We start from the raw sequence: 7,677 nt of genomic DNA, 5'->3' as shown, positions 1-7,677 counted from the left end.
ACAAGGTCCAGTGCGTCTGCTCGGGCCGTCGGCCAATAGAAGCCTATACGGAAGGCCTTGCTGACTAGTGCTTGAGCCGCAGCGTGGTGCCCGCCTAGTCCGGCATGGATTTTAGCGAAGATCTGCCGCCCTTCTTCTTCGGAGATGCATCTTTGTTGCACTCCGGTAGCACTTTTCTTGTAGAGTTCCCCTTCATGGACTTTGTAAGCTTTAGAATGCCGGACGATGCAGCGTGCTTCATTTTGGTCTTCGGGGAGCTTCTGTCTATTTAGGTAGGCCAAGAAAGGCTCAGTCCACGGGGCGACTAAGGCCATGAATTCGTGGGCCGAAGATGTTATTTCGATGGCAGAGCCCCCGATTATGTCTGATGGTTCGGAATCTGCGGGTGTGTTCGGATCCGTGCTAGTATTGCCGGACTCCCTTTCCCATACTATGGATGGCTTGAACAACCTTTCCATGAATATGTTAGGTGGGACAGGGTTGTGTTTAGCGCCGATGCAGGCGAGGACGTCAGCCGCTTGATTGTTTTCTCGAGCCACATGGTGGAATTCGAGCCCCTCGAACCGAGCTGACATTTTGAGGACGACATTACGGTAGGCCGCCATTTTCGGATGCTTGGCATCAAAGTCTCCGTTTATTTGTGATATTGCGAGGTTCGAATCCCCGCGCACTTCTAGGCATTGGATGCCCATAGAGACTGCCATCCGAAGACCGTGCAGCAGAGCCTCATATTCGGCCGCATTGTTGGAGTCTGTGTATAATATTTGGAGGACGTACTGGACCGTGTCTCTGGTGGGAGACGTCAGGACTACACCTGCTCCCAACCCGGCCAGCATTTTAGAACCGTCGAAGTGCATGATCCAGTTGGAGTACGTGTCGTACTCTTTAGGGAATTCGGCTTCTGTCCATTCGGTGACAAAGTCAGCTAGTACTTGCGACTTGATGGCCCTCCATGGTTTGTATATTATGTCGAACGGAAGGAGCTCGATAGCCCATTTAGCAATCCGACCCGTAGCGTCGCGGTTATTTATTATGTCATTGAGTGGTACTTCGGAGGCCACCATAATCGAACACTCTTGAAAGTAGTGTCGCGGCTTTCGGGATGCCATGAAGACCGCGTATGCTATTTTTTGATAGTGTGGGTATCGGGATTTGCATGGGGTGAGGACCGTGGATACGTAATAAACCGGATTTTGGAGCGGGAATTTGTATCCGTCAACCTCTCGTTCGACGACGAGCACTGCACTTACAATTTGATGTGTTGCAGCTACGTATAGTAGCATAGGTTCGCCGATATTTGGCGCTGTTAGGACTAGATTACTTGTCAGTAAGGTCTTTATTTCATCGAGACCGGCCGCGGCTGCATCCATCCACACAAAGTGTTCGGTGAGCCGAAGGAGGCAGTAAAGAGGTAATGCCTTTTCTCCTAACCTGGAGATAAAGCGGCTCAAAGCGGCCACGCATCGAGCTAGTTTCTGGATGTGCTTGAGGTCTGTTGGTATATCCAACTGCGATAGAGCTCGGATTTTTGCCGGATTCACTTCAATTCCTCTATTGGAAACAATGAAGCCCAACAGTTTCCCCGAGGGGACGCCGAAAACACATTTTTCCGGATTCAACTTGATGTCGTATGTCCGGAGGTTATCGAATGTAAGCCTCAAGTCATCTATTAGGGTTTTGACGTGTCTTGTTTCTATGACCACATCGTCCACGTATGCCTCCACTGTTCTGCCGATTTGTTTTTCCAGGCATGTTTGAATCATGCGTTGATAGGTTGCACCGGCATTCTTAAGCCCGAAAGGCATAGTGTTGAAGCAAAAAGGGCCATATGGCGTTATGAAAGCTGTTGCAACTTGGTCAGACTCTGCCATCTTTATTTGATGGTATCCAGAATATGCGTCGAGAAAACACAGCGAGTCGTGTCCAGCTGTGACATCGATGATTTGATCGATGCGAGGGAGGGGAAAGGGATCCTTGGGGCAAGCCTTGTTGAGGTCTTTGAAGTCGACGCATAGGCGCCAGGATTTGTCCTTCTTTGGTACCATTACCAAATTTGCCAGCCAATCCGGATGTTTGATATCTCTGATGAATCCGGCCTCAAGTAGCTTGGCTAGCTCTTCCCCCATTGCTTGTCGTTTGGGATCTGAAAATCACCTTAGGGTCTGTTTGACAGGTTGATATCCCTTTAGTATGTTAAGGCTATGTTCGGACAATCCACGCGGGATGCCCGGCATGTCTGATGGGTGCCAGGCGAAAATGTCCCAATTCTTAAGCAAAAAGTCTCGTAGTGCAGCGTCCATTGCGGGGCTCAACTGTGTCCCGATGGAAGCTGTCTTCGTGGGGTCCGTTGGATGGACTTGGAATTTGACTATCTCGTCTACGGGTTTAAATGAGGTGGACTTGGGTTGCTTGTTGAGTATCACGTTGTCCCTGTCCACAGTGGCCCGTAGCGTTGTTAATTCTTCGGCTGCTAGGGCTTCGGATAATGCTTCCAGGGCTAGTGCTGCGGTTTTGTTTTCGGCGCGAAGTGCGACGTCCGGATCACTGGCTAGAGTGATGATTCCATTGGGCCCGGGCATTTTAAGCATCATGTACCCGTAATGGGGTATAGCTTGAAAGCTTATAAACGCGTCCCGCCCTAGAAGGGCGTGGTATCCGCTGCTAAAGGGAGCCACTTGGAATGTGATTTCTAAAGACCTGTAATTCTCCTGGGTGCCGAATACCACATCGAGTGTGATTTTTCCCGCACACCACGCTTCCCGACTAGGGATAATTCCCCTGAAGGTTGTGCCGCTTTGTTCAATGCGGCTTTTGTCAATTTCCATCTTGTTGAGCGTTTCTTCATAGATCAAGTTTAATCCGCTTCCGCCGTCCATGAGTTAGAGCGGCTGGTGCCCGGACAGTCTGGAATCAAGGTTCATCACTGGCATTGAAAGTTATAGCAGTGTCGTTCCAGGGGTTTATTTTTGGGGACATTCACATTTGTGCCCCTAACTCGAACCCACTACTCAAATTTACCCCTAATTTTTTGATGTGCTCAAATTTGCCCCTAAAAAGCATTTTAAGTCACAGGAATGCCCTTCCAGCTGGTCAAAGTTGTTTGACCAAAACTTTGAAAATTTATAACAAATTCATATGAACTTAGAAGAATGCAAAATAAGATATCAAAATGCTCATAAAAATAACACCTATATGCACATGTCATTTACGTTCATGACAAAAGCACTCTTTAATGCTTTTTAGGGTTTATAACATTAAAAAACAATTTAGGATGAATTCAAATAAATGCACATGTAGGTGAGGAACGTAAATGACATGCGCGTATAGGTGATATTTTTATGAACATTTTGATATCTTATTTGCATTATTCTGACTTCATATGAATTTGTTATGAATTTTCAAAGTTTTGCTCAAACAACTTTGACCAGATGGAAGGGTATTCCTGCGACTTCAAATGCTTTTTAGGGGGCAAATTTGAGCACATCAAAAATTTAGGGGTAAATCTGAGAGTGGGCGCAAATTAGGGGCAAATTTCAGCGGAGCTTCGATGAGCTCGCTTGCGCCTATTGTTTGAGGCAAAAGTCTCGAAGACTATCAGTACCGTATTGTGTTCGTCGGCGGGATGTCGTTCTGCTTTATGGCTTGCAAGAAGATCCTCGCCACTTTTTGCAACCTGCCGGAGTACCTAACATGCCCTAAGGCTATGGGTTGGTATTGTGTCCGGGGTACTGTGGAGTTTACATGGCCCATCGAGCTATTCTTCCAATACGGTTCCCCGCCCTGGGGTGTGCTTTGGTTTCTTGGGAATTGGATCAGCCGACTCACGAGAGTTCGCCCGTTTAGTTCGGACAAAGGTTTTGGTGATGGTCGTACTATCCCAAAATTTTGTTTGGGTTTTCCAGGCACTTTCCATTGCACAGTACTTCTGTACTATGGTTGCCAAGTCCGCAAAGTGTACTATGTCACAACGACTTATAGCATTAAGGAGTCCTTTGTTCGTGTAGTTTTTGCAGAAAAGTAAGACTACATCCTCCTTGCGGCAGTCCTTGACCTTGGTTAGCACAAGGAGGAATCTGGCCCAGTAACGATGTACTGTCTCCTGGGGCTCTTGCCTGATGTGGGAGAGACGGTTTAAGTCTGGGGGGTGTTGTTAGCTGAATCCGGATTCTGATCCAATCTAACACCTAGGGGCATGGGAGGTTCCGAGCCTGACAGTTCGGGATCCGGTGTTGCCCAATTTCTTCAGCCCAATGCCCGATTCTAAGTCCGGGACCCGACTCATGTCTTCCTTTGAGCAGGTGTTCGGCTCAAGGAGCTCGGTAATCCGGACATAATTTGTCCTCAAAATTGAGGGGCAATCCGCGTGTGGTTCCTCCACTACTGCTATCTCATGGGTGGCCGGCGGGGATCTAATGTCCCTTTGGTCGGGTTTAAGCCCGATCTGATCATAGTCCGTAGTGACTCCCAGAGCGGCGATGTGATCCAAGAGCTCATTGAGGGAGGAGAGCTCTATCGGATCCATCTGTTCGGCGAGTTCTGAATTGACGCGAAGGTCATGTGTGATGACCCGAGAGGCCATCGTCGGCGCAACCGCCGATGGGGCAGCCATGATGAAGCCGCCAAGTTGGAGAGTTTGGCCTACAGCCAGAGCTTCCCCCGAGGTAATGTTGTCCTTGACGACGAGACGAGCCATCGAGCCTTGCAGCGACGACACAGAGGAACTCTCAATGAAAGCACCAATGTCGGTGTCAAAACTGGCGGATCTCAGGTAGGGGGTCCCGATCTGTGCGTCTTAGGCTGATGGTAATAGGAAGCAAGGGACACAATGTTTACCCAGGTTCGGGCCCTCTCGATGGAGGTAAAACCCTACTTCCTGCTTGATTAATATTGAAGATATGAGTAGTACAAGAGTAGATCTACCACGAGATCATGGAGGCTAAACCCTAGGAGCTAGCCTATGATGGTATGATTGTAATTGTGATCGGCCTTCTAAGGACCAACCTCTCCGGTGTATATAGACACCGGAGAGGGCTAGGGTTTACATGGAGTCGGTTACAAGGAAGGAAATATAATATCCAGATCACCAAGCTTGTCTTCCACGCAAAGGAGAGTCCCATCCGGACACGGGACGGAGTCTTGAGTTTTGTATCTTCACGCTTCAATAGTCCGGACGGTGTATGTAGTCCGGCTGTCCGGATACCCCCTAATCCAGGACTCCCTCACCCTCCCTCGCCCACTGCACACCCGGTAGAAACATGCACCCTCGACGCATTCAAATGCCTCCATTAAGAAACCTATTCCGGCCACATGTCGGTTCATGAGCGGGTCTATATTGGTACTGTAATAACAAGCAATGCATTGGCTCGTTCTAACAGTGCCACAGGACCAACATGCACAATAATTAGAATTATTATTCTCAGGACGCACACGTTCAACAACATTTGCGGCACTTTCACACAAACAATACTACCAAGTTTGAATAGTTTGTTATGGTTGTTGTCCTCTGCATCATCATGCCGAGTTTCCCAGCTTGCAAGATTCAGAACCAACAAATAAGATTCAAATAATAAGTAAAACAAAGATGCCTACACATCTCATTGATTCCCAGCTTGCAAGATTTAGAACCAACAAATAAGATTCAAATAATAAGTACAACAAAGATTCCTACACATCTCATTGATTCCCAGCTTGCAAGATTCAGAACCAACCCATTAGAGTCTTTTGATAAAGTGAATATCGGGATTAAATCCATCTTGGCTAGCCATGTCATACAACCCAAGAACTTGGCGAATGCTCTTGACCATCACAACATTTGTAATTGAGTATTCTTGTTTGCACAGATAAGAAAGAGCATGATTACTATAATAGTGGCACTAGTTGAAGAAAACTTTATTTCCAAAACGAGAAAAGATTGTGATAGAATAGCTTTATTTAAAAAATACAACGTTAGCACAGTATGACAAAGCACAATCATGTTGATAAAGGACAGTACTGACCGGTGTGAGGGGCCCTATGCCGCCACGACTCGATGTGGTGAACCTGAACTCCACTCAGATGATTCAATTCATGCAACTTTTTCGGCAGTTCACCTGAAATGAAGCAAAGATTGCATCATTTAGCTAGCAAGGTAGTTGCTCCCATGAGTTGGCAGGTTCTTCTTTAGTAGTTGCACTAAAATTGAGCAACATTAAGGTTGGTTGTTCTAATCATGTAAGGTGCAACTATAATTTGCTTATCGTTTTGTGCATTTCCACTAAAATAAAGTTCCCATGTGGTGATAGTGACGGCTCATCTTGCAAAGGCTAATAAAATGTTGCACGAGATTACCAGCAGAATTTGACGGAGATTTTGGAAACTCCAATCACCATTTTGTGCAATTCCACAAAAATTGGGAGATGTTGCCCACGTGACATTTTAGTTGAACTGCACAAGACACTCATTCCAAAAAAGTGTTTTGTGCAGTTCACCAAAAGGTCACAATAGCAACAAGGTGAAATGGATACCCCTATCTGCACAAAAAGATAGAAAGAAAATAGTTCCTGGTCAATAACAAAATACGAAACATACACGAAATGAAAAGAAGCATCTTGATTATGTTCATGGCAATCACGCAAGGACGGTAGAAATTTTAAAACATCAGCAATGCTGCATGTTACCGGAAGCATTACGATCAACAATGACATTCGTCAAATATGGGATTACTTTAATGGTGGCGTTGCTTGTTTACCAGATACAGTAGATCAACAACAGCTAAAGAGTTGGTTTAAGGGCATGGGACCATGGGGACACCAGGACACTCAGCAGCGTAAAGAAGCAACTTGCTTATCATACTGGGGAAAATAGCAGGAGTACCACTTGTAACATAGTTTAATTCCATCATATCACGAGAGGCATTAGATTAACAATAACACTGGTTAGACATGTCCTTAAGGTAATAGTGTGATCGCTTCATTTTACAGTCGCCCATACATTAACAACAGCAAAAAGTTGGTATAAGGACATGCGACAGTGGACACATCAACACAATGTACCTACAACGAGGCATAAAGTGGTGATGTTAAGTTTGTTCATACTCTGTGAGGGCAGGAAATCTAATCCTGGAGACCTTTTACTATGTGAGAGCAGCAAATCTAATCCTGGACATACTTTGTTAACTTGTCCATCAGCCGCCACTTTCTATCATTTTTCAGCCAATAATAGATTTGTTCCTTATCCAGTTTGTACTGCATTTTCCCTTTATTTCCCCTTTCAACCAAGAGACTGGTTGGGTATCCAGTCTCTACTACTTTTCCCCTGTTATTTCCTCTTTGAATCAAGTCCTAGATTCATGCTACGACTTCCCCCCCTTTCGTCATTGTTTGAACCAAGTCCTAGATTCGACTACATGAAGTAGCTTTACCTCCAATAATACTAAAAATTTAGGAGGCTTTGGAAGACCTGATGGAAGTAGAAAAAGATGCGGGTGAGGCAACACGTCAGTCGACTGACTTTTTCATCTCTGGTCAGACGAGTTTCCAGCCGTTGGATACGAAATCAAGGGCCTGCACTTCATCTTCAACGTCCACCACCTGAGCCACCAGCCACCACAGGCCGAACTGCCGGCCCCCGCTGCCCGAGGCCAGTGGCACGGTCGTCTCCACGCCCTCCCTGAAACCACTCCCCACCGCCGGTCTGCCG

This window comes from Triticum dicoccoides, chromosome 4B (assembly GCF_002162155.2).
Source record: "Triticum dicoccoides isolate Atlit2015 ecotype Zavitan chromosome 4B, WEW_v2.0, whole genome shotgun sequence".
NCBI classification, from domain to species: domain Eukaryota; kingdom Viridiplantae; phylum Streptophyta; class Magnoliopsida; order Poales; family Poaceae; genus Triticum; species Triticum dicoccoides.
This window is presented reverse-complemented; position numbering follows the sequence as displayed.